Source organism: Lagenorhynchus albirostris, chromosome 3, assembly GCF_949774975.1.
Source record: "Lagenorhynchus albirostris chromosome 3, mLagAlb1.1, whole genome shotgun sequence".
In the NCBI taxonomy this organism is placed as follows: domain Eukaryota; kingdom Metazoa; phylum Chordata; class Mammalia; order Artiodactyla; family Delphinidae; genus Lagenorhynchus; species Lagenorhynchus albirostris.
This window is the reverse complement of record NC_083097.1, coordinates 148228046-148255837: the sequence shown is the minus strand read 5'-3', so window position 1 is coordinate 148255837 and position 27792 is coordinate 148228046. Positions and strand designations below refer to the sequence as shown.

General features: G+C 45.2%; 1 pseudogene; it reads right to left on the bottom strand.

The window, feature by feature from the left end:
* Positions 1–9934: 9934 nt before the first annotated feature.
* Positions 9935–20646, bottom strand: LOC132518428 (CDK-activating kinase assembly factor MAT1-like; annotated as a pseudogene).
* Between the last annotated feature and the right edge of the window lie 7146 nt (positions 20647–27792).

Genomic DNA, 27792 nt, shown 5'->3' with positions numbered 1-27792 from the left:
AAATCAACAAACAATAGAAACAGACCCACATAAGCTCTAGATATTCCCATTAAAGTAACTATGCTTACCACATTCTAAGAAATAAAAGAAGTAAAACATAAAACTGAGAATTTTGGCAGAGAACTGAACTCTATAAACAGAACCAAACAGATATGTTAGAAATGAAAAACATGATAACTAAAATTAACAAGTCAAAGGATGGTTTTAGTTTAAAAAAAAAATTGGTGAACTATGTTAGGTCAGAAGAAATTACCAGAAAACAGTAGGAAAGACAAAAGGATAGCAATACGGAAGATAGGGCACGAGACGTAAAAGACAGTGAGATCTCACATGTGTGTTATTAAGAGCCCAGGGAGAAGAGAGAGGGAAAATGTCAGGAGCAATATTTGAAGAGATAACAGCTGAGAATTTTCCAAAAGTGATCAAAGACATCATCATATCACAAATTCAAGAAGCCTTATACAAATCCCAAGCAGGAAATAAAAAGAGGTCCACACTTAGGCACATTTCTTTTAAAAGACTGCTGAAAACCAAAAATGAAGAGAAAATCTTAAAAGCAGCTAGAGGGGCAAAAAAGATGGATTACCTAAAAGAAAGGAGCTGGAATCAGGCATTCAGCTGACCTTCCATCAGCAACAATGGAAACCAGAAGGCAATAAGACTGCATCTTCAATTGGTCAAAAGAACTCAAGTCCCCATCTACAAATCTAGTTCTCTTTCTGCTATACTATGCTGCCAGCCAAGCTTTCATTTCTTAGTGGCTTCTAGAGCTAGACAAACCTGAGTTCAAATGCTAGCCATTTGATGCCAAGCCTCTGCTATCTTTCCGTACAACACGGAAGAGAAAAATTTAATAGAAAATGTATAAGCATCTGGTACTTAACAGCTCAACACAATTGAAACCCTGCTCCCTCATTTTTTTTTGTTTCTCCCTGAGACTCTGATATCCCCTCAAATAAGCATCATTGATACATTTTGTTCCCCTTCTCTCATTTATTCTTGTACAGTTCAAGTCCTTGTGATTTGCTGAACCATAGTTCTATTATACGTATTTAAATTTTCTTAGAGAATGGTCAGCTTTCTCTCACCATCCTGAGTGGTATTTCTTCTTGAGCTCTCCCTATCTGTCCTGTCTGGATCACTCGATTACAGCCCCTCTAAGGCAGAGCTCATCGCTCTGGCCACCCCACCTCCTGACTGCCACACATGTAAGGCTGATGACCACCTGTCTTTTCTGCAGTGATGCATCAGATACCTGACTGCCTTAAGGTTGGAGTGTAGCTATATTCTGGAAGACCAAAAGCATGAACTGACCATGGCAAACCTAGAGCTCCAGGAAGACAGTAGCTCCTTACTCAATCACATGACAGTAAGACACCAGTTAACACTTAGTGAGAACCTACCACAGATCAGGCGCTGCACTGAGCACGGCCGATGCAGAGGTAAGACATGGTGCCCACCCCCAAGACACTCCCAGTCCACTGAGGAACAAACCATTTCAACAAGTACCAAAATAAGGCGTGATGGAGTTAGAAGGAGGGGGAAACTAACTTGAGCAAAGAAAAGACTAGTCCTGAGACCTCTTGTCTTTCTCTCTGCTTAATCTCATCCACTGCCATGGTTTTAATTACCATCTGTACACTGATGGACTCCACATCTGTACAACTCCAGACCCAGAAGACAACTGCCCATTAGAAACCTGGATGTCTCTAAGAATCTAAGACTTAACACATTTATAAGAGAGCTATTGAGTTCCTGCTTCATATCCCTCACCCCACTCACACACACACACACACACACACACACACACACACACACACACACGCGCCTGATTTTCTTCAAGTCTTCCCCACCCCCAGAGATGATGCTAGTTACCTAAATCAGGCACTTAAGTACTGAGGTGTTATTCTCAATTCTCCCTTTCCTTCATTCCCCCCAAATCCCATCAACACAGGATTGGGCTCTACTTCTAGAATGATCTTATTTATGAGTTTGAGTCCATGAGTTCATTTTCTTCCACCAGAATGTCATCTTCCTAAACGCAGGAACTTCGTTGTTCTTTTGGTTTTTGTGTGGTTTATTTTTACTACTGCATCTCAACGGTGGAACAGTGACTGTCGCTGAACGGGTCTTCAATAAATGTGTGTTACCAGCTAAGAATGTCAGGGAGGGTGTCAGCGGGGAGGTGATATTTGAGCTGGGTCATGAAATATAAGTGTCACCTACTGGAGAAGGAGGAAGGGAACGCCTGGAAGAGGAAATAGTGTGAGCAAAGACAGAGAAGCAATAAAAAGGGCAAAGTATCTGATAGGCCCAGACCCAGAAGTCAGGCATGCTGTGTTCAAATTCTAGCTCGGCCCCTAGCTCTGTAACCTTTTGAAAAGTGGTTTCCCGATCTGAGAAAAAGGGAATTAATTCTAGTACATGCTTCGTAGGACTGTGCGGGGAATTAAGTGAGAATGGGCAAAGCACACTGTGAGTGTGCCATGAGTGGTAATGTTATTAATACGAATTAATAATAATTACACATGTATAATGAGTCACAGTTTTAATCATTTGATGTGGCTAGAATGTGGGGTGCATGAGAAGTTTCTGGGAGATGTGACTAGATGGTCAGGTTGGAGTCAGAACACTTGAGGTCAGGGGACCCTCAAAATCAGGTAGCAGCAGTGGCCAAGTGACCACAGCTCTGCAAATTGTTCTGTCACTCAAAGCATTAGGGGATCAGCAAACTCTCACCTGAAAGCGTCCTTCTGCTCTGACGCAAGCTAAACAGCAGTCAGCGAACATAGGCAATTCTCAGTGATGACAGTGGCGTATTAGTTGTCTATGGCTGCGTAACAAATTATCCCAAATCTTGGCAGCTTAGAAAACAATGAACATTTATTATGTCATACAGTTTCTGTGGGTCAGGAATACAGGAACAACTTAGCAGGGTCGTTCTGGCTTGGGGGTCTCTCGTGAGGTTGAAGTCAGTTACAGTCATCTGAAGGCTTAACTGGGGCTGGAAGTTTCACTTTTAAGACTTTTCACCTGGTTGGCAAGTTCATGGCTGTTGGCAGGAGGCCTTAGTTACTTGCCACATAGACCACAGGGCTGCTTGAGTGTCCTTACAATATGGCAACTAGTTTCCCTCAGAGCAAGTGGTCTGAAAGAGAGCAAGGAGAAAGTCACAATGTCTTTCATGACCTAGCACCAGAGGTCATATAGTCATTTCTAAATACCTTATGGGTTACCAGCTCAGCCCTACTCATTGTGAGAGGGACTGGGGGCCTCAGTTCTTCCCCACTTGGCCTCTTATCCTTCCAGAATGCCAGGAAGCAAGGATCATTGAGGGTCATCTTGGGAACTGGTTACCACAGCTGGCTAGAACGGAACTGAATTTTTCCTTACTTCCCAATAGATGGAAACAAATAACAATGCTGGAAGAAAAAGTACAAAAATAAAAAGCAGAACAGGACTGCTGAAGGAATAAAGTAATAATAATAGTATAATAATAACAATAATAGCTACTGTTTACTGAGTGCTCCCCTTATATTGAACAAAGACCAAGACCTTTCCACACTCCATCACAGCCGTTGACAAACTATGGTCTGTGGGTCAAATCTGGCCCACAAACAGGTTTTGGGAAGAAAGTCTTAATGGAACTCAGCCACACCCATTCGAATATGTACTGTCTATGGCTGCTTTCACCTACAACAGCAGCTGAGCAGTTGTAACAGAAACCTTATGGTCTAGAAAACCAAAAATATTTACTATCTGGCCCTTTAGAGAAAAAGTTTACCAACCTGGGCTCTATCTCATTAAAACCTCATAAACACCCCATGAGGTTAAAAACAATTGTTTAAAAAATTAAAAAACCCATGAAGTAAGTGATATTACTTTCCCCATTTTATAGATGAAGAAACGGAGCATCAGATGTTAAGTGACTTGCCCAAGATGGTATTTATTGCAAGGTTCCTATCAGGGAGCCCGATCTCACGGTCTGGGTTACACTGGGCTAGGACTCTCGGAGATGCTGGCTTTTCTAAGGAGCCATGTGACCTTGAGCAATTACTTAATGTCTTGCTCCTCATTTTTCTCTGCTAGGGATAGATTTTAAAATGTCTGTCCATGGGGAGTGGGAAGGGTAAGCTGGGACGAAGTGAGAGAGTGGCATGGACATATATACACTACCAAATGTAAAATAGATAGCTAGTGGGAAGCAGCCGCATAGCACAGGGAGATCAGCTCGGGGCTTTGTGACCACCTAGAGGGGTGGGATAGGGAGGGTGGGAGGGAGGGAGACGCAAGAGGGAAGAGATATGGGGATATATGTATATGTACAGCTGATTCACTTTGTTATAAAGCAGAAAGTAGCACAACATTGTAAAGCAATTATACTCCAATAAAGATGTTAAAAATAAATAAATAAATAAAATGTCTGTCCAACCATTTTACGGGAAGGTCAAATGATAAATATAAAAGTGGAATGAAAAAAGAGCAAACACTTCAACAAAAAGAATTAGTATCCTTAGCACGTGATGCTAAGGCTTACAAAGAGAAAGAGCTCTGGGAGAAACTCCTAGAGGAGAAGTAGCTCAGTTATCCCTGCAACACAGACCACCCAAAACATAATGGCTTAAAGCAACAACAATTTATTACTTTTCATGACTTTGTAGGTTGGCTGGGTGGTTCCTTTGCTCGTTCCCCCTGAACTCACTTATGCAGCTGCATTCAGCTAGAGCAGCAGTTCTCAACTAGGGGTGATCTTTCCACCCAGGGGACACTTAGGAATGTCTGGAGACATTGTTGGTGGGTGCTACTTTCATCTAGCAGGTAGAGGCCAGAGATAATGCAAAACATCCTATGGTAACGCAGGAACCAAATATCAATAGTGCTGAGGTTGAGAAACCCAAACTAGAGAGTCACCTGAGCCAGGAAATTCAAGATGCCCTCACTCACATGTCTGGCATTGGTGCTGGCAGCTGGCTAGGGACTTCAGCTCTCCCTCACATGACCTGTCATCCTCCAGGAGGCCAGCCCAACCTCCTTCCATCATGGTCTCAGGGCAGAGTGCCAAAAAGGCCAGGGTGGGGCTTCCCTGGTGGCGCAGTGGTTGAGAGTCCGTCTGCCGATGCAGGGGACGCGGGTTCGTGCCCCGGTCCGGGAAGATCCCACATGCCGCGGAGCGGCTGGGCCCGTGAGCCATGGCCGCTGAGCCTGCGCGTCCGGAGCCTGTGCTCCGCAACGGGGGAGGCCACAACAGTGACAGGCCCGCGTACCGCAAAAAAAAAAAAAAAAAAAAAAGAATCCCTGGTTAAAGGGAGCAACCAGATGAGACAAATGTACATGCCCAGGACGCTGGCTCGAAAGATGGTAGAGGCCATAGTATCCCTCCCCCACTCCACCTCGCCTCTCCCTGGTCTCTGGTCATTCACCTGAACGCAGAACTCTCTCCTTCATAATGGAGTTTAGTAGAAATAATCCTTTTACTCCCAAGAGAATCGTGCCATCTGTCAAGGGGGCAGGAACATGAGCGGCTATTATTGCACAACAGAGTCTACAGGCCGGGCAGAGAGGAAGCTGGGAAGGCAGCCAGCCCTCCCTGGGAGCTGGACCGGAAGAACCAGAGGGCTCTTTTATTTTTGTTTTTGCTACTAAAGATACTAGCAGAGGGACTTCCCTGGTGGTCCAGTGATTAAGAATCTGCCTTTCAATGCAGGGGACATGGGTTCAATCCCTGGTTGGGGAACTAAGATCCCACATGCCACGGGGCAACTAAACCTGCGTGCCACAACTACTGAGCCCACGCAACACAACTAGAGAGAAGCCTGTGCGCCACAACGAGAGATCCCACATGCCGCAACTAACACCCTATGCAGCCATAAATAAACAAATAAATATTATTTAAAAGATACTAGCTGAAATAAATGAAGGGGGGGCGCTTCCCTGGTGGCGCAGTGGTTAAGAATCTGCCTGCCAATGAAGGGGACACAGGGTCGAGCCCTTGCCCGGGAAGACCCCACATGCCGCAGAGCAACTAAGCTCGTGTGCCACAACTACTAAGCCTGCACTCTAGAGCCTGTGAGCCACAGCTACTGAGCCCAGGTGCCACAACTACTGAAGCCCGCAGGCCTGGAGCCTGGGCTCCGCAACAAGAGAACCCACTGCAATGAGGAGCCCGCGCACCACAACTAGAGAAAGCCCGCACGCAGCAACGAAGACCCAACATAGCCAAAAATAAAAACAAATAAATAAATAAGTTTATTTTTTTAAAAAAAGAAATGGGAGGGAAGTTCATATTAAATAAAATGGTTTTTTAAGGCTAAAAAAATTACTAGCAGAGCCCATTTAGAGTTTTTTTTTGTGGTACGCAGGCCTCTCACTGTTGTGGCCTCCCCCATTGCGGAGCACAGGCTCCGGACGCGCAGGCTCAGTGGCCATGGCTCACGGGCCCAGCCGCTCTGCGGCATGTGGGATCTTCCCGGACCGGGGCACGAACCCGTGTCCCCTGCATCAGCAGGGGGACTCTCAACCACTGCGCCACCAGGGAAGCCCTGGAATCATTTTTAAAAAGTGATACAAATGAACTTATTTACAAAACAGAAATAGACCCACAGACATAGAAAACAAACTTATGGTTACCAAAGGGGAAGGGGGAGGAGAGAGGGATAAATTAGGAGTTTTGCCATACACCTGAAACAACACTGTAAATCAACTCTACTTCAATAAAAATAAAATAAAAGAATAAATAAATTTTTTAAAAGAAGCAGAATGGTACAACACTGCTACCAGTGACTGCCAGCAGAAAGCACGCAGAGTGCAGTAAGAACCCCTGTCTTTCAAACCACCTCCACCTACACACACACACACACACACACACACACACACACACTGTGCTCTGCAGCCTTCAGGCAAAACCAGAGGCAGGACACAGTCAAGTTCCCAAGCTCCCCTTGTGTCCCATCTGATAACTATGCCTCTGGTTTTTTGCTTTTGTGTATTCTGGAAATTACTGAGATAGCTTGTGAGCTGAATACCTCAAGAGTGCTACACAGGGTAACCCTGAAGGCTGCGCTGTCCCTGTGTACCAAGGAGCCTCTGGCTGAAGGGGAAACTGCAAGAACAGGGTCTCTGCCACCTCCCGCTCCAGGAACCCTCCCGCCCAGGGCCAGATGGGTCCTCAAGCTCTTGATGGACGAGGGAGATGTGTGACCCCCGACAGTGGCCACTCAGTTCCAGACAACATGAACTTTTCCTGATTCTTAGATAAACCACATGATCCAACAAAAGGACCCATCTTTGTTCAGCACAAAAATGGCTCAGCAGCCTGAGATATTCACCATCTCCAAGGCAGGGACTAAATGGGCCACCGGAGGGCGGGGGCACAGATTTGGGAGAGGAGGAGGTCGGAGGACTTTACTGGCATTAAAGTAATCTTTCTGATCATTGGCCCGATCTTTGCACTGTAGAGGCAGCTTGCCAAGGTAGCGAGGCCCTCTCACTGGAGTTATGCCGGCAAGAGGCAAGACACTAACAACCAATTGCTGGGGCATTTAGGAACTAGACAGAGAATTTCAACACAGCGGTTTCCAAACAGAAGCCACCATGAAGACAGGAGGACTCCCCTGCACTCAGTCCTTCTATTTTATGAATTGGGATTCTTCATAAAATGATCATTTTCAATAAAGGTTCCATTGCTTTAGAACAAAACTTTGAAAACAACTGAACTGGATGACTGCTAAGGTTCCTTCCAACTTTCACACTCCTCGTTCTGGGTATTAAGTATCTGGGTGCCCAGAATAGTTGATCATACCTGAACCATAATCAACCTCCTTATAATAATCTCTAATATATGAATATAAACTATCCTACAGCATAAACAACCCAACATGACACTGATTTCACCTTCCACTGAAAAAGTTAAGTTCAACCTCCTTGGCTTGAACAGGGGTGGCAGAGCTGCTTCAATATTTACCTTTTACTCTTTGTCGCTATGAGAAAATGGTGATGACATCTTTTTGGCCAGATGGAACTGATGGGAGATTTATGGAGCAGCTGAGAACTGTCAAAGCCAGGCCAGGCCGATCCCACAAGACAATGACCATGGCCTTTTCATCAAGGAGCACGTTGCTTTCTGGAATCCACTAACACAAGAGGTTCATATCTACCCAGTCATCAGCAAGATTATCCCAACACCCCACCAGCTGCCGCCACCCAATCCGGGGGCCTCCGTTCCTGCTCTTGAGGGATGACATGTGAGTGCACAGGACTTACCCCTCACCCATCATCACACCACACCACCCCCGCCCCAGTCTGGCACCCACAGCCCTCCCAGAGTGGGAAACTTCATCCAATGCCTTCTCCGTTACAGAGATTTCAGAAATTAGTCACAGAAAGGAGGGAGGGAAGACAGTGGAGGTTTCCTGAAGGAACCAGTAACAAGATCTGGGCTGTTTCACCTCGAGGTCACAACAGCTCAGACTGTCCCTGAGTTAGCACTGAGTGGTCAAGAATGAAATCAACCTCTGCAAACCCTCCACTGACTTGTCCACCATCTACTTTGTACAAAGAGCTTCCTTAAGGTGGGGCCTCCAGCAGATGGGCCTCCCCATTCACTGAGCCTTTCTCTTTGGAAATTTTGATCCTTTCCCCACCGCCAGCCTCAGAAGATGGTCCCAGTGCCCACCCATTATCAGAAAGAGGCGAAGGAATTGGAGACTAGAGTCCAGCATTTGTTTGAAACAAGGGTTTAGATGAGCTTCCCATCCTTATCTTGTAAAGATACACGCAGGGACTCCTGTGGCTTTGGTGACCATATGCCCTACTCCGCATAGGACAGTCCCAGTTTGTTCCTCTTGTTGTCCCAGAATTGTCACTGATATCACTGCCTTTCACTCTCAGAAGTCCCTGTTTGGACAATAAACTAGGCAGTCCCTCTACCTTTGGCCCGGTCACCACCTATGCTTTTCAGTAAGAATCTGGAAAGCCACAGGTAGCCCGGCAAGCCAAGAGATGTGGGGATTAAAAAAAAAAAAAAGCCAGAGATAACATACATTTCAAAAATAAATTTTAAAAAGCCAAAGCCAAAGAGCGGCGATGTTCGTTAGTTTGTAACAGGGAAACATGGAAACAATCCAAATGTCTATCGATAGGAAATGGTTTAATCAATCAAGGCTTGTAATATGGAATACTCTCCATCAATTTCAAAGAAAAAGGTGGATCGATATATACTAACATGGAACAATCTCCAAGGCAGCTTGGTCAGAGAAAACTAGCAAATGGTTGATCAATGCCACAGGAATGATCCCAGTTGTCTTTTCTTTGTACTTGTGAGTATAGATGTATGAAAGGTCTAGAACAACACTGTCTAATAGGAATATAATGTGAGCCACTATGTAATTTAAAATTTTCAAAATCCACATTTTTACAAAGTGAAATTTATCTTATGGAACCCAATGTACCCAAAATATGATGTAAATCAATATAGAAAAGTATTAATCTTATTTTACTTATTTTGTGCTAAATTCTCAACATTGCACTTACGGCAATCTCAATTCTTAGGACCCACATTTCAAGGGCTCAGAAGCCACACGTGGCTTACGGTTACGGTATTATTCAACAGCTCAGGGCTAGAAGGACGCATACCAGGTAACAAGTTATCTCTGGAGAGGGAAGTGGGATTAGGAAAATGGAGTGATTTGTCTAGGATTTTGAAATTTTTACAATGAGGATATATTCACTACTTACATAATTTTATAAAACAACAAGAACTGGACATTTTTAAAAATAAGGAGCCAGAACAGGAGATGTGAAACTAACAAAATCTATGAATGAGCTTTGTGGAAACACAGTATTAAAATCAATGCATCAAAAATAAATAAGTAAGAATAAAATCAATTAATCAGCCAAAGAGTGTCTGCATTTTTGTTAAGTTTGGCCACAGCCAGCCTCAAGAGCCATGGGGCTGCACCAGCCTGCCCAGCCGCTGAAAGCCAGCTTCCTGAGGGCCGCCTTGCTTGTTCTCCACCTAGAAACGGGAACCACGGTGCATCCCTGAGGCGTCTGTCACATCAGAGAGACAGGGCACTGCTCTCAAATACTTAAGACTGAAGCTCTGTCAATGTGCACACAGGAAAACCTGTGCGATCAAAATAGCCTGGGGAGCCTGTTTAAAGAGCAGACTCTCGAGGCCCGCAAAATAGGTGTTTCTGAGGTGGGGCCCAAAATCTGTAATATACAAGAACTCCAGGGGATTCCTAAGCCCAACTAGGATACAAAGGAACATCCTTCTCTTCTAGCTAACTTTCCACTGCCAGATTCCTGGCTAGAATCTGATTCCATCTAGAATCGTGCTGCCAAAAACTGGTGGAAGATAGGAAGTCCACTCAGAACTGCCCTGCCCCACCCTACAGGAAGATGATCTTCTTTCACTGTACGCACTGAATGATGCTTAAAGACCCCGCAACTTAGAAACAGGCCATCTCTTGGTGAAGACTGCCTTGTCCAGAATTAGCCCTGCTTCTAACGCTGCAAATCAAAGACTCAGGCTGGTGGACCAAGGCCTGCCCTCAGCCCCGTTCCTATTGTGGGAATGCAAAAGGTGTTTCTTTCTACTTCCACCATCCAGGAGACTGGGACATCCGGGTGGAAGGTTTTCCCTTAAGGTGAGACCTTGTGTCTATTTGGTTTTTGTTGTTGTTTTTTACATCCTTTTCTTTCCTTCTCTTAAAACAAACCAAACATGCAATTCACTGTTTAAAAGGGGTGGAGGGTGCGTGGAGGCAATTTCTTTTTTTTTTTTTTTCCCATTTTAAAAAGCTTTATTGGATAGTGCTTGTTTAGAACATTTACATTTAATGTAATTACTGATACAGTTAAGATTAAATCTACCACCATGCTATTTGTTTCCTAATTATACCATTTCTTTATTTTTTGCCTCTCTTTTCCTGCCCTCCTTTTCATTAATGGAGTATTTTTAATGATCGCATTATTTACTCTGCTACTGGCTTACTGACTATCCCTCTTTGCTTTACATTTGTAGCTGTTGCTCTAGGGTTTATACTAAATATCTCCAAATACTATTATACCTCTTCATGTATAGTGTAGGAACATTACAACAGCAAAGTTTTTTCCCTCTTCCTATCCTTTGTACTAACTGTTGCACATTTTATTTTTGTGTTATTATTCGTGGCCATTTCCATAATCTTTCAAATGTTTTTTTTAAATAAATTTATTTTATTTCTTTATTTTTGGCTGTGTTGGGTCTTCGTTGCTGCGTGTAGGCTTTCTCTAGTTGTGGCGAGTGGGGGCTATTCTTCATTGCGGTGCGTGGGCTTCTCACTGCGGTGGCTTCTCTTGCTGCGGAGTACGGGCTCTAGACACGCGGGCTTCAGTAGTTGTGGCACGTGGGCTTCAGTAGTTGTGGCTCGTGGGCTCTAGAGCGCAGGCGCAGGGGCTTAGTTGCTCCACGGCATGTGGGATCTTCCCGGACCAGGGCTCGAACCCATGTCCCCTGCATTGGCAGGCGTATTCTCAACCACTGTGCCACCAGGGAAGCCCCAAGTCTTCCTAGCATCTCAAGCTCAGGAACTTGTGGTCCACAAGTCTCTATTTGCAGTGGTTGGTATTCATATAGAGCTTCCTCAAGCTTTTGAATGGGTGCTAATGAAATATGTTGACCCATTTTGATGTCTGTGGAAAATGTCACTGGTTTTATAGGTTTAGGTTTTTCAAGTTGCATTTCCAACTGGGTAGATCTATGTTTATGCTGAGCCAAAAGTAGAGCAACGGGGAGATCAGAACTCTCCAGTTCATCTAAAAAAGCCTGCTTATTCTTCCTTTTTAGAATCTGCTGCAGTTGTTCTTCTTTTTGTATAAATAGTCTTCTTTGTTCATTTTCCTGTCGTTCTACCTCTAAAGCTTCTTCCAATTCCTCCTGTTCCCGAGTCGGCTTTAACTTATTTTTCTGAATGACATCTTTGTTTTCCTTTTGGTCTATCTCCATTTTCTTTTTGGTGTTGTCCAAATCCACGTTGTTGGTCAGGTTGAAAACAATTTCCTCCAGGAAATCATTACATTCTCTTAGACTAGGAAAGTCTTCTTCCCTTTTATTGTATATCTTTAGCACGTTTTTCTGAATCTCAATTTCCTGTCAACAGTAGGATCTTCAAAGAGTTGTACCCTGAAGTTGCTCCTTCTAAGTGGAGTGCCACACTCAGGGCAGTTTCCAGCTCCTCTCACAAACCTCTCCCCGCCCCCCTGGGGAGGCAATTTCTTCAAAGGCATATTCCCAATAGTGAAAAGTTATTGCTTACCTGTGTATAATATCTTTCCCCTGGTTTCTGGTTATTCTGGTCAATAACCTGAAATTGACAGGTGTGATTATCCTCATTAAAAAAAAAAAAAAAAGACAGGAGGTTAAGCGAGTTGGGGACGTGTGGGGAGGGAGAAATTAACCTTTACCCTCCCTGTTTGGTCTTGAGCTAGGTAGTGAATACAGAGGGTCACGGTTCATTTTCACAACAACAACGAGAAGCTGGTATAGTTACTCTTCCCATCTTCACAACTAAGGGAAGGAGTTGGCTGGCTCGCAAAGCTAGTGAGAGGCAGATTATCCACTGGACTCCTCCGCTGGAGCTCGAGCCCCTGCTTCACACAGAAGAGTTCCCTCTGACACAAAATGATTTACTGCCTACTTCACCCCCACTCAGCCACATTTAGCCGATTAAAAGAAAGGTCCTCTCACCATAGTTAAACAAGTAGATGAACGTTTTCATCAAAGCTAAATGTCCTTTAATCACCTGATGCCCACTCTCCGATTGGGATTGACATGTATACACTGATGTGTATAAAACTGATGACTAATAAGAACCTGCTGTATAAAAAAATAAATAAAATAAAATTCAAAAATTAGAAAAAAGAGAAGTAATCACAATGTCAAGTATGTAATACGTTTCACTTCCACCTTGAAAAGCATGGATATTAAAGTGCTAATATAAAAAATAAAAATCATCTGATGCCCAGTCTCCTTCCCTGACACCTGGCCGCTGTCAGTCTCCTAGTAGAGGAGAGAGAGGAGGGAGAGGAGACTTTTCCTTCGCCTCACCCGCAGCAGCCCTCCGAGGCCAGGCTGGGGGCATTCCGTCACACCTGGGAACTCCTTTCCCTGGAAGTTTCTCCCCGCGCTTCCCGCCTCCCGCCCCCCCACCCCCACCCCATCGACACCTCCATCACCATCTCTCTCCGCTCTCAATCTCTCTTTTCTCTTTCAACCTCCCTTCCTCTCTTCCGGTCCTCTAGGAAAAGCAACCAGCAGCTAAGGCAGCCCAGCAGAATGAAGAGCGGGCAGGCGGACCCGTGTGTGGGGCAGCCTCGGCAAGTGAGAAGGTCAAGGTGAGGTGCAAGAGAAGCGAGAGCGAGGAGGAAGCCCGGGAGCGGGGCGTGGCCTGCGCCGCGGTGACAGTCTATCCGGATGTTCTCTTGGTGCTGCTCTGCCTTATCTCTCTTCAGAGGAAGGAGACGCCTCTTAGATCTAAAGAGTGCTGGGTGGCGCTCACCACGGAAACCCGAGAAGGTTCGGCACCCAGGCCCAGGCCCAGTTCTCCTGGAACCCCCCCCCCCTCACCCCCACCCCGCCCAGGATGTTGCCCCAGGATGTTGCCGGGGCCTGGACACCATCTCCGACACTTCTGCTGCAGCTCTAAATCTGACCATGTGTGTTTCATCCAAGGCTTTCCCTTCTGCAGGTCTGAGCCCCCAGATGTAACACCCCTTAGTTGTCTCCCCTGAGCCCCCCGAGGAGGAAGACATAAGCGGGTGAACCTGATCAGGGTGCACTGGAAGGCTGAATCACAACCACGGAAAGATCCCCTTCCTGTGCAGGAGAAACTGCGCGCACAGAGACTTCGTCCAAAGTCACTGCTGGGTGGGTTTCAAATGATCAATCCGAAAGCATTTGCTGTACACCCACAACCTGCCTGGAAGTGTGTTAGAATGTATTCTCTGCCCTCAAATACCTGAAGACAAGGTAACGCACGGGAAGACGGGCACTTCCTAAACGGAAAAGCAGCGCCCAGAGGCAAGGGGTTACTCTTACTCTGCACAATTATTTTTATGCTTACTGTAGTACTATGGCTTTATAGTTGGAGCAACAAAATGGTTTCTCACACCTCCTCTGCTCCTCACCCCTACATTCCCCAAGCTCCACTCCAGCTTACAACCTTTGCCAAAGCCACTCTAGAATGTTTTTAAAAGACGAGGTGGGAGCCCTTCCCTGGTGGCGCAGTGGTTGAGAGTCCGCCTGCCGGGTTCATGTTCCGGTCCGGGAAGATCCCACATGCCGCGGAGCGGCTGAGCCCGTGAGCCATGGCCGCTGAGCCTGCGCGTCCGGAGCCTGTGCTCCGCAACGGGAGAGGCCACAACAGTGAGAGGCTCGTGTACCGCAAAAAAAAAAAAAAAAAAAAAAGACGACGGGGGTGCAAAAAGAGAAAATGCTAAGGCCCTCCAACCACCTTCTTTTGTGGTTATTTGCAGTTTAGAACTATGGAGGGAAGGGGGTCTAACACTGGAGCCAAAATGAAGACACAGTACAGGTGGAAGGCCTGAAATCATCTTGGATCAACTTTCCCACGGCAGGCCTGTCTGCTTTTTTTCCCTTAACAGCCTTGTGTTCTCCATTCCAGGTTAACTCCGTCACCAATAATACTATTAAGGGCCCCTGTTTAGTAAGCACCTACTACCAAGCAAACAGTATGCTAAATCTTTTTGCTTGAACAATGTTCTGGTTATCTACAGCTGCCTAACAAACCATCCCAAAACTTAGTGATATGAAAACAACCATTTTATTATATTCAATGATCCCGTGGGTCAGGAATTTGGACAGGACATAGCAGGGATGGCTTGTCTCTGCTCTATGAAGTCTGGGGCCTCAGCTATGAAAACTGGAACAGCTGGGTGCTGGAATCATCTGGAAGCTGCATCACTCACAGGTCTGGCTCCTGAGCTGGAATGACTAGAAAGCTGGTTCATCCGGAACTGTCAGTCAGTGGACTTACACGTGGTCTCTTCCTATGGCTTGAGCTTCCTCACAGCATGGTGGCCTCAGGGTACTCCGACTTCTTATGTGGTACCTCATGGCTCCAAGAGCAAATGTTCCAGCAAACAGAAAAACAGAAGTTACATGGCTTTTTCTGATCTAGCCACAGAAGTCATGTGGTGTCACTTCTATAGTATTTTACCGGTTATATTGATTGAAGCAGTGTCAAACCTGCCCCACATTCAAAGGGAAAGGACATACCCACCTACCCCACCCCCCATGGGAGAAGGGCCAAAGAATCTTTGCTTTACTACACTGTCTTCTTTAATTCCCAAACAGTCATCTGTTGAAGAAGTATGAGTATTATTCCCATTTTACAGATGGGAACATCGAGGTTCAGGGAGGTTAAACAATGCAAACAGCCCTACTCCAAAGCTTGAGCTCCAAATCACTGCCCACAAGACTCACTGCCTGGCATTTCTGATGCCTTCCTTTATTCTGGATGCTCCCCAAAACCACCCCCAGCCCAAACTCCAGGACCCTTCTTTCCTCACCTCTTTCTGTTGGTTTACCTGCTCTGAATTCCCTTCTGTCCTGGAAGTAGCCAATGATACTTCCACCTCCATCCCACATCCCATCTTCACCAGCTTTGGGGCCCAGGATGGAAATTTCAAGGAAGGCAGCCCTCCAGGTTTGACCAATCTCTAATGTCAGCCACTTGTGGGCTCTTCATGGTCTTTTAGGCCATTGTCCTATGGAATCCCCACTGACTCAGGGCAGCTGGTTCAGTGGCCTGGGGCCCTGATGCACCCAGCCTTCATTCTGCCATTGGCCCATGGCCAGTCCTAACCGGGAAACAAAACCCCACCATTGTTTGAGTATCTCCTTTATATATTATCATCAGTGCCTTAAAATAAAAAAGAAGGCTTTAGGAAGACAAATGGTAAAAATACTGGTAGCATACACTAAAATGACAAAAGGATACTAGCTAATATAAAGAGCTCATAAAAATCAATAAGAAAAAAATGAAGATCTCAATAGATAAATAGATAATGCAAATAGGTGATACATTTTTAAAAAGAAAAATACAAATGGATTACAAACATTTGAAACTAATCAAAATAATTTAAAATAATTATAGTCTGATGTTTTCACCTCATATATTTGCAAAGATTCATAAAATGAGAATTCCCAAATTGCTTTCCAGAAGGATTGTACACAGTTATTCTCATGTTTCGCTCATGTTCTCAGAGAGGGGCTCTTCTTGGGCTGCAGCAATCAGGAGGCGGGACTAGGATTGTGACCTTAAGAGGGTGTAGGATATCTCATCTACATCTCTACATTTACATTGTCTATGTTTTAAAAACCCATGGAGTTTAAATTATCCCACTTAGATTGCTATGTAAATATTTGATCTACCACAATGCATAAAAAAGGATACATAATCGTGATTTCTGCCCTCTCCTTCAAATCCAAAGGGTTTTATTGGAGTTTCCCCTATTTAATGAGTGACTAAAATATTCTTAGCAGAAACAATGCTCTGGCAACTATGAGGAAAACAAGCAGAATCAAACATGTGTTATGTCTTCAAGGAGTTTACCATGGATGGCAGGGCTGGTTGCCCAGAACCCAAGAAGCTACTCAGCCGCAGACACCCCAGACATGTGAACCAGCAGTGCTACTGCCTCAAGGTCAGAACCATGTCACAAGGCCAGAGCCAAAAATGGATGCAATGGCATTCAGAGAGTAAAAATGCAAATCACAAACTGGGAGATGATATTCACAATAAGTAAATATCCAACAAGACACTGGTATCCAAATATATAAAGAATTCCCACAACCCAATAAGAAAAAGACAAAAGATTTAAACAGGCCCTTCGCAAAACAGGACATTCAAAAAGCCAATGAACGTTTGAAAAGTTGCTCAATTTCATTAGTCAGTAGGGAAAGGCAAAATAAAACCACACTGAGATAGTCCTACACTCTCATCAGAATGGCTTAAAATTAAAAACTGATTACACCAAGTGTTGGCAAGGATGTGGAGTGACTGCAGTTCTCCAACACTGCCAGCATGAGTATAAACTGGTACAACTGTAAATTGGAAAACTGTTGAGTAGAATCTACTAAAATTGAATTTATGAATATCCTCTGGCCCAGCAATTCCACTCCTAGATATATACCCAATAGAAATGTGTTGTTCAACACATTTGTTGTTCAACAACATATGTTCAACAAAAGACATGTGCTAGGGTGTCCATAGCAGCACTCACTAGTCATAACAGTCAGAAACTGGAACCCACCCAAAAGCACATCAAGAGAGAAAGGGTCTAAAAAAGAATGAAATATTGCCATTTGCAGCAACATGGATGAACCTGAAGATTATCATACTAAGTGAAGTCAGATAGAGAAAGACAAGTATTATATGACATCACTTATGTGTGGAATCTAAAAAATAATACAAATGAACTTATTTATTAAACAGAAACAGACTCACAGACATAGAAAACAAACTTATGGTTACCAAAGGTAAAAGGGGGGTACGGATAAATTAGGAATATGGGATTAACAGATACACACTACCATATATAAAATAGATAAACAAACTCTTAGAGGAAAACATAGGCAGAACACTCTTTGACATAAATCATAGCAAGATCTTTTCAATCCACCACCTAGAGTAATGGAAATAAAAACAAACCATAAACAAAAGGAAAAGACAACCCTCTCGCCGGAATGGGAGAAAACTTTTGCAAATGAAGCAACTGACAAAGGATTAATCTCCAAAATATACAAACAGCTCATGCAGCTCAATATCAAAAGAGCAAACAACCCAATCAAAAACTGGGCGGAAGACCTAAATAGACATTTCTCCAAAGAAGACATACAGATGGCCAAGAAATGCATGAAAAGATTCTCAACATCACTAATTATTAGAAAAATGCAAATCAAAACTACAATGAGGTATCACCTCACACCAGTCAATGGTCATCATCAAAATATCTACAAACGGTAAGTGCTGGAGAGGGTGTGGAGCAAAGGGAACCCTCCTACACTGTTGGTGGGAATGTAAATTGGTACAGCCACTATGGAGAACAGTATGGAGGTTCCTTAAAAAACTAAAAGTAGAATGACTATACGATGCAACAATCCCACCCCTGGGCATATATCTGGGAAAACCATAATCTGAAAGGATCTATGCACCCCAATGTTCACTGAAGCACTATTTACAATAGCCAAGACATGGAAGCAACCTAAATGTCTATCAACAGAGGAATGGATAAAGATGTGGTACATATACACAGTGGAATATTACTCAGCCATAAAAAGGAACGAAATAATGCCATTTGCAACAACATGGGTGGACCTAGAGATTGTCATACAGAGTGAAGTAGGTCAAAAAGAGAAAGACAAATATCTTATAATATTGCTTATATGTGGAATCTAGAAAAATGGTACAGATGAACTTATTTGCAGAAATAGGGTCACAGACGTAGAAAAAAAAACTTATGGTTTGTTTGGGGAAAAGGTGGGGGGGGGTGGGATGAACTGGCAGATTGGCATTGCCATATATACACTACTATATATAAAATAGATAACTAACGAGAACCTACTGCATAGCACAGGGAACTCTACTCAATGCTCTGTGGTGACCTAAACGGGAAGGAAATCCAAAAGGGAGGGGATATATGTATATGTATGGTTGATTCATTTTGCTGTACCTTAGGAGCTAACACAACATTGTAAAGCAACTATCCTCCAATAAAAATTAATAAAAATAAATAAGTAAAAATAAAAAACAACCACAAGATTTACTGTATAGCACAGGGAACTATATTCAATATCTTGTCATAACCTATAATGGAAAATAATCCAAAAAAAAGAATACACACACACACACACACACAAACATATATATATACATAATCTGAATCACTTTGCTGTACACCTGAAACTAACACAATATTGTAAACCAACTATAAAAGAGAGAGAGAGAATGGGTCAGTAGTAGTATTTTCATACAATGAAGTGTTACAAACTAAATGGAGCTAACTACAACTACAAACAGTGCAGATGAATCTCACAAACATATACTGAGTAAAAATTGCCAGACACAGAGTCTATATTATATGATTAGATATATGTGAAGTTCAAAAATAGGCAAACCTAATCTATGTTGTTAGAAGTCAGAATAGTAATTATCCTGGAGGAAAGGGGAAGGGGCTTCTAGGTACTGGTAATGTCCCATTTCTTGAATTGGGTACTAATTACACAACCATGTTCAGTTTGCGAAAATTGACAGGGCTGTTCACTTTTACTTTGTTCACTTCCATGTGATGCTGGAATAAAAAGTTTCCGAAAACTGGGAAGGCTTCAGAGCCACATACGTGCTCAGCAAGGGGGAGCAAGTGCACTCCTGGACTGGGTCAGGGCGTGGGACACCCCAGGGTTTGTCACAGGAACAAACAAAGCTCACTCCCTTAACCCAAGGAGCATCTCCCAAAGTCACTGCCCAGGATCACTGCTCAGGACCCAGGAACTGGCCGAGAACTGTTCCCAGGGCCGCCTGGTCCCACGTCCCCTCTCACCACTTCTCATGGACAAGCAGTACAGCTTCCCCTAAAGAAAAGTACCTAGAGCTTCTAGAAGATGACAGCCACATCTAGGGAGACAGCAGGGTACTGAGGGTTCACACCTGATCTACCCTTGGCTGTTCTCACCACCCCTAGCTCTAAATGTCCCAACTCCCCAACTCTCACCCCACACATTCTGTTAGAAGAAAAGAAACAAAGCACCCTGGATTACTTCTACAGAAGTGTTCATTCAGAGTAGCTTTTTGTGAGGGTCACTGCCCTGGAAGAGTGGGGGAAGCAGTTCTCCCCATCCAGGTGGGCCATCTCCAGATCTACCCAGGACTGAATAACTAGGTCACCAGTGTAACTCAAACAGATGGCATGGCAGTGTCCAGTTCACATTCTGCTAGTTTCAACATAGCACATGGCACCTATGACCCACCCTGCAAGACATACAGCTAGAGTCTCCCCTCCACTGCCACAACCAATTTTATAATAATCAAATTCAGTATTTTTTAATTACACATAAAATAAAATGGAAAGGCCCGCAGGGAGTAGGAAGACCTAGACCGAGCTCTTAAAGAATGGGAAGATTCAGAAATGCCTGCTCCTCTCCATAATAAATGAGAACCCAAATTTTCCCAATGCCTGCATTTTCCTCTGTATGGGTTTGGTGGGTGGTCCTCTCTCAGCAGGTGGAGTAATCCTGAGGATGCTGGGCAAGTTGGAAGGGAGCAAGTCTGTACTGAAGCCAAGAAGAAATCCCCCCCGCCCCCACCCCCTCCAGCTTCCCAGAAAAAAAGGAACCCTGTAAGGAATTATGGGGCTGGAAATAAAGGGAGTCTGAATCCCACCTTCCTAGATGGTTGGTGGCTGCGTGCATCCTTAAGGGGATTGAAATGTATTTGTTATTGTTATCGGATTATATTTCTTAAAAAAAAAAACCTGGATAAAACCTACTTTGATACATAAGAAAAATGAGGAGACTAGGGTAGCAGTGCTTAGACATCCAAGAAGGCCCAGGGCCTACCGGCAGATCACTACATCTAAAAACATTTCGGCGCGGAGCCTGGCCTGCAGATCTCTGCTGAGTGTTCACCACGGGAAGGGGAAGCCGAGGCCGGCCACAGGGCCTTTGCGAAGGCTGGAAGACCAGCCTGGGTTGCATCTTTCCTCTGCGCCCTGTCTTCAGGCCCGGCTGCAGGCAGCTCTGACTCCAACTTGCAGTAAGCTGGACAGGTGACGCCGCCAGAGGCTAGACCGGTGGCCAGATTTGGAGGTCCCACCGACCCTCAGGGCTTGGGAGTTCTCTCCTCTCCCCGCACAGGTCACCCGGAGGCTGGCGAAACCTCACTCTACCGCAGTGCGAAAGGTAACCTGGCGCCGGGCAGGCGCCTCCTGAAGCCCTGGCGGCCCTCTCCAAATGACAAAGCCGATTTTCCTCCGGACGCCGGCAAGCAAGGTTGCCCACAGAGTCGCCAAAGCACTGCTCTCAACAACTATTTCCTTGGAAGAAAAGAAAAGAAAAAAGAAACCGTCCCCTCCCCCGCGAGTGATCTGCACCCCAAGTCTTCCCCCAGACGGGTCGATTTCAGCCTGTTAATTTCCTCCTGGGCCCGAGTGGGAGTTCTAGGCCCCCGGACCTTCATCCTGGCCCCCGCCTCTTCGCCCCACCCTCCGGGACCCCCGAAGGGGCGGCGGGGCCTAGCCGAGGGCGCTGCGCGTGACCCCGAGCGGAAGGGCCCCAGTCTGGGTCCTAATGCGGGTGGCGTCTCCCTTGACAGGCGGCGTTTGGGGACAACAGCGGGGACGGGAGATAAGGTGACATACCAGAGCAGATTTGGTGCACGCGCTGATACTCCTCTCCCGACAGGAAACGCGGAGCTATTTAAAAGACCCTATCGATTACTTTATCTTTCCCGGAGGAAAGCTTCTTGCAGAGAGACAAAAGATGTTCCCTACCTAGAGATACAAGGCCACAGCTCTCCACACACAACGGAGGGTCTGCACAGGCGACGCCCAATTAGGGCGCAGGGACACATGTACACCGCAGAGGGCACACCCGCGTGTGTGCCAAGAACGGCTCTGGAGGGCAAGAGCGGAGAGGAGGGCAAGGGGAATTTCACAGGATGATTTGCTGTACTCTTTGAATTTTTTTTTGACCGTGTGCACTTAAGGCACACACCAAGAAAGTGACTATGTACTTAAAGTACGTGTATGTGTAGCCGTGTCGTTTCGGCAAACTTAAAGCGCACCAGTAAGCACATTCAAGGCGGGTTACTGGTCTCTGTGAACGTATTCCACAGACACACGTCCCAAAAGTGAACGCTCCATCGTGCTCCTTTTAAGTGCTTGAATGTCTGCAACTGTCATGTGTACGCTTAAAGTATGGGGAGGCGTCAACACGGCCCTCTACAGTGCGCTCATTTTGTGCCTGCGTTCCCGCATTTCGCCAATCTGTTGGGAGCGCTGAATGCCGTCAGCGACATCCTGCTACTGACACCGAATTTGCTCCGGAATCCCGAAGCTTGTTAGCCTCCGGGTCCCCTGCGCCATGCCCCGGGGAGGCTCCTAAGAAATATCGACTGAACCGAATTGCACGGAATCGAATTTTTTTTTTTTCTATGCAACAATTTGCACCCTAGGCATTCTCAGTGCGTTCCGCCGGGCTGTGGAAACGTCGCTGCATTTCGCAGAGCAGGCTGGAAGATGAGACAAGGAAGGAAGTTGCGGAAGAAGGAAAGGTGGCGGGCCTAGGAAGGTTCGATCGCCCACTGCCAGCTTCAATTCGACACTGACCAGGCCGCAGCGATCCAGGGTAGAAGCTCCGGGGGCCACGGTGTCGGCCCGAGCCAGGGAGGCCGCACAGATCTGGGCGCGACTCTTGAAGCTCTCTCCGGAAAGCCACGGCCGACGACCCCAGCCCAAGCTGCAGCACTGCAGACCCCGCGAAAACAGGCGTCCGTTTGCCCAGCTCGGCTTTTCCCAAAGCTTCGCGTTCACGCCAAGGGCTCTGCCAAAGCCGTGGCTCCCGAGCTGTACACCCACCGGGCAGGTGTTCACCGGCCCTAGAAAATCCATTTTCCTCTTCACTGTTTTCCGAATCGTTGTCTATCCGACTCGAATGTCACCTGACTTTTCCAGCTGTGACCTTCAGCGACGGGATCCTGAGGGACAAGTGGCAGCGTCTTGGTTCTCTCCGCCTCTCCTCGCTGTTTTCGCTGGAGCAGTTTGCAGCCGGGGGCGGACTGCGGTCCAGAGGAGAAAGCACGAAATTAACACCAAACGACAACGGAAGTTTAAAAGCGATCTGGCAAACCTTAACACGTGTTTTAAAGCGTGTGACATCTAGGCACCCAGGATAAATTCGGTTACAGAAACATACCCCACAAAGCATGAGGAAGTGGCTTACACAAAGATACTATTAACAAAAACTGTCAAGTCAAAAGTGCAAAGGAGGGGACGGGAAAAAATGCAAAGGAGTCAGCCGAAGGTAGTTCCTCTCAGAAAAACAAAAACAAAAACAAATGTATAATAAATAAGACTTAAATTTGTAGGAAATGTCCCCAGAAGGATATATATTTTTTTAAAGTTGGATGGTGGTGGGAATTAACTGAGAAGGGGCAGAAGGAAACCTTTTAAGGTTATGCAAATATTTTTGTATTTTTTTAAATGTTTTTGTAGCTTGATTGTGGTGGTCCTTGCACGGGTTTATTCATGTGTCAAGATTCATCGAACTGTACACTTAAACTGTGTTCATTTTGTTCTAGGTACATTATGCCTCAATAAAGTTGATTTTAAAAATAAATAAACCTGGAAACAACTTTGTCTTTAGGGAAGGGAACTGGGTGGCTGGGGAGAGGCCTGGAATACTTTACATTGTATTTCCCTCTTTACGTGTTTATTTTGGGTTTTCATTGTTGTTTTGTTTTTACGGTGTATTACTTATTCAAAATGTATAATTAGGATATTCAGTGCTGTGAATATAAAACAATCGTTAAGGAAACCAACAAAAACAAGAACAGAAGATGCTCATACACCCCCCTGTAGGGACAAGAAAAATTGTGCACTGTCCAAGCACAGAAAATATTTGGGAAGGGGAAATATCTTTAATGTTCAAATTTGTTTCATTTGTTCTTTTGCTCCTATGTTTCAGACACCAACGAAAAATGAGGACCTAAAACTTTTCTGGTGTTTACGTGGGTGTGGGTGGCTGTCATCTCCTTGAGGACTGAAGGACTCCCAGGGCAGGCCAGCCACCGGAGAATTCCATGCAAGGCCACAGGAGCCTTTCCTGGCCGTCATGTCCCAGCTCCCATGAGAGCTACCCCGCTTGGAGCAAAAATGCGGTGGCTCCTTGGGCCTCCTGGAGAAGGCCAGAACTTGGAGTGCACGACACCCCGAGATCCCTCCCAGAGGTGGAAGCAGGGCCTCCCAGAGGCTAAGCAAGCCAACAGGGTCCCTGGAGCCCAGAGAGGCCCCAGAGCCCGGCCCACCTCCCTATGGAGACCAGTGACTACAAGGGTCCCACCTCTGTTTGGGGGAACCAGATGTGACATACCTCCATGTATCACGCTGCAATACAGGGAAGAGTCACTTTGGCCTTGTTAAGACAGATTCCAGATCTAGTTCCGACTCAGCGCTATTTCAGAGAGAGTTTTGGAGGCTGACCCTCAAGAGACAGAGGGACAGTGGGTCCAAGGCCAGCGGCCAGGAAACCTAGGACCTGCCAGACTTCTCTGCTGGCCTGAGGACAGGACCTGGGTGGGGTTACCAGGCCTTCCCACCAGCCTCACCTACTGCCCCACTCACAGCCACCAGACCCACAGCACCTTCAAGCAGCAAGCCAAGGCATTGATTAATGGAGGGAGCTGCATTCCCAGTGACCCCAAAACTGGGCTCTGGCCCTGGACCAAAGCACAGGTCAGGGGGAAATCATGAGGGTGAATTTGCTGAGTGGTAATCGGGACTGTTGAGGTCCTGTCCCTGGATAGTGCTGGACGAGTGCTGGCCACCCCACTCCCCTCTCTCTGAAGCTCCCCTGACCACCCTCCTCAGTCTTCCTACCACTGATGGCTTAGCTCCAGTTCCCTCTCGGAGACTGGAGATTTCATTGAAGTTTCAAGCCGTACACACCATTGATTTGTAAATTCCAAGATGAGGGGTGAAGCCCATAACTGTGCATTTTTAACACGTACTCCAGGGAATTCTGGCCTAGATGCTTCCACAGCCCAGGATTCTCTTCCCCTTCTTTAAAGGCATAACTTGATTCACTCTATTTCGAGTTTATCTTGATTGTGTTTTTTTAAAAATCTCTTTAAGGCAATACACATGCATATGGTAAGAACAACAACAAAAAGGAGGAAATTGTCCTAAAAAATGTACTAAAATATCATGTTTTAGTCCTGATCCCCCCCTCCCCCAGTACTCTTCCCCAGAAGTTTTAGTTACCTTTTGTTTACCCTTCAAAAAATTTTCGTAAACACACATATATGTACATATGCCCATATTTAAAACACAAACACTGCATCTTGATTTGATATTTAATGTGTCTCAAAAAGTATCCCTAAGAATACATACAAATGTAACTAATTCTTTCTCAAGTCTGCTAGTATTCTGTTCCATGGGCTATATAATTTTTTTAACCAGTCCTCCAAGATAGATATATTGGGTTTGTTTTGATTCTTTAAAAATAGTTAAAACTGCAATGAAAATACTTTACTAAACATACATGTGTGTGTAGAACCATCCTAGAAGTGGAAATACTTGTACAAAGGGCTTATGCATTTTTAATTGCGACAGTACTAAATTGCTGAAGAGGTTTCCCAGTTTACACTTCCAGTCAACAGCGTGAAAGAGTGACTAGGCAGAGTAATTATCAAAGTTTGTGATCTTTGTCAATCTGATGAGTGAAAACCTTTGCCTCGTGGTTTTTAATTTTTTTTCTTCCTTTCTTTCTTCCTTCTCTTTCTTTCTTCTGTTTTTCCTTCCTCCCTTCCTTCTTTCCTTCCTTCCTTCCTTCCTTCCTTCCTTCCTACCAGCAAAGTTCTGCGAGTCTTGGTCAATTTGTCAATTGCTTTGTTGAGTCATTTTCTTATTGATTCATGGAAGCTCTTTCCATATTGTGGAAATTAGATGGTTTTTTTGGTCATTATTTCTAGCACTTAAACTGTGTGCCATTTTCTCTTTGACTCTATTCTGGTTTTGTTTTGCTGTACACAAATTACTTTTATGCCGTCAGGTAATACAATTCATCTTTTATGGTTTCTAGGTCTGTAGTTCTCCTTATCCACCCTTCCAAATATATTAACACTCTAAAATTATTGTTTTAGTCATCTATAGTACTGTTCTGTTTCATTTCTTAAGTTTAACTTTTTAAGCTATCTGGAATTAAATGTATGTGGTGTAACACATATTCACTTTATTTGGAATATGTGTTGTTGTACGGACCACATTCCCCAAAAGAACATAATATCACAATTGGTAGGGACCTTATTTCCCATCTTATCCAGTTTCATTTTGTAGGTTAGACAACCACCAACATGACTCTCCACCCCTCCCCACTGCCCAGGTGAGTCCAGGTAACAACATGGGACGTTTCCCAGAATGGCACAGCTGGGAAGGGACCTTAGGTACACCTAAAACCACCTGGGAGACAAACGTGAAACCAGCGACCAGAAAGGAAAAAGGATGTGCTGGAGATCAGCCAATCAGTGGGAAGCAAGACAAGAACCCAGTACTAGTACTGGTAGTACTAGTACTGGTACTGGCTCACAGTCTAGTACTCATTCTGGTACAGCTCTGCCTCCTTCAGGGTCTGTGTGTCTTGGGCTGTGAAACACCAGCACCTGATGCAAGGTGGGCACCCAGTCACTGTGGGTAAACAGATGCAGAAATCAGGCCAAGATTCCAGTAGTGACTAGTCTATGAGTCACCTGGAGGCTGGGGGCAAGTTCTGGCCCACTCTTCTAAGCCTTTCCCCTCACTCCCTACCCCCTCACCCACATGCACACTCATACACATATACACACAAATCCACCAGCCAGGTGGATCTGCCTGCTGTTTTCCACTTATGTGGGCTCCAGGCCCTTCTTATGGCTGAGCAACTTTGGACAGACAGCCTTTAAAGCAGCTCAGGGGACTTCCTGCCTGTCCCAGCTGGCTAGAGGAGGCTAGACCCTGGGGCAAAGGAAGCCACAAGCCTGACAGATTACAGGAGCCTTGGGGACATGAAGATAGTATTTCCAGGGCTCTGCTCAAAGTGCCCAGAAAGCAGGACCAGCTTTATAATTTGTGGAGCCCAGTGCAAAATGAATGAAATGTGGAGCTTCTTGTTCAAAACTTATTAAGAATTTCCAGACAGCAACAACAGAACACAGGGCCCTTCTAAGCTCAGGCCCCGTGAAGCTACGCAGTTGGTATACCCATGAAGCCAGCCTTCAGGGAAGGATAGGGTTAATTATAGCAGGAGGCGGGAGAAGCATCCTCCCCAGACCTCTAAAGGCTCAGCTTTTAGGGTAGAAGTGGACTGGGGGGTTATTCATAACAGCCAAAAGGTGGAAACAACCCAAATGTCCATCAAGTGTTGAATGTAGAAACAAAATATGATATACCCATACAATAGGGTATCATTCTCCCATAAAAAGGAACAAAGTACTGATACTTGCTACAACATGGATGAACCTTGAAAATATTATGCTACGTGAAAAAAAGCCAGTTACAAAAGGCCACATATTATATGATTCCATTTGTATGAAATGTCCAAAATAGGTAAATCTAGAGACAGAAAGTAGATTAATTAGTGGTTACCTCGAGCTGTGGAGGTGGGAGATGGGGGAGGGTGTGGGGTTGATGGCTGAAGCCTACAGGTTTCCTTTGGAGCTGATGAAAACGTCCTAGAATTAATCTTGTCATGATTGCGACTCTGTGAATATACTGAAAGTCATGGAGTTGTATACTTTAAATGGATGAATAATAAAGTTGTTACCAAAGAAGAAGGGGGGGGCCGGTAGGAGGAGATGAAGGAGGGGGCGGAGGAGGAAGAGGACGGAATGGAAGAGATTCTGGAGGAGGTGGAGGAAGAGGGGGAGGTGGAATCTTACATTTCTCCCTCTCTTTCTCTCTCTCACTCAGACGAACTATATGCCAGAAGCCCCCGTGTCGATGAAGGTTTTGGTGAACCCAGTATCCCCAGTCCAACAA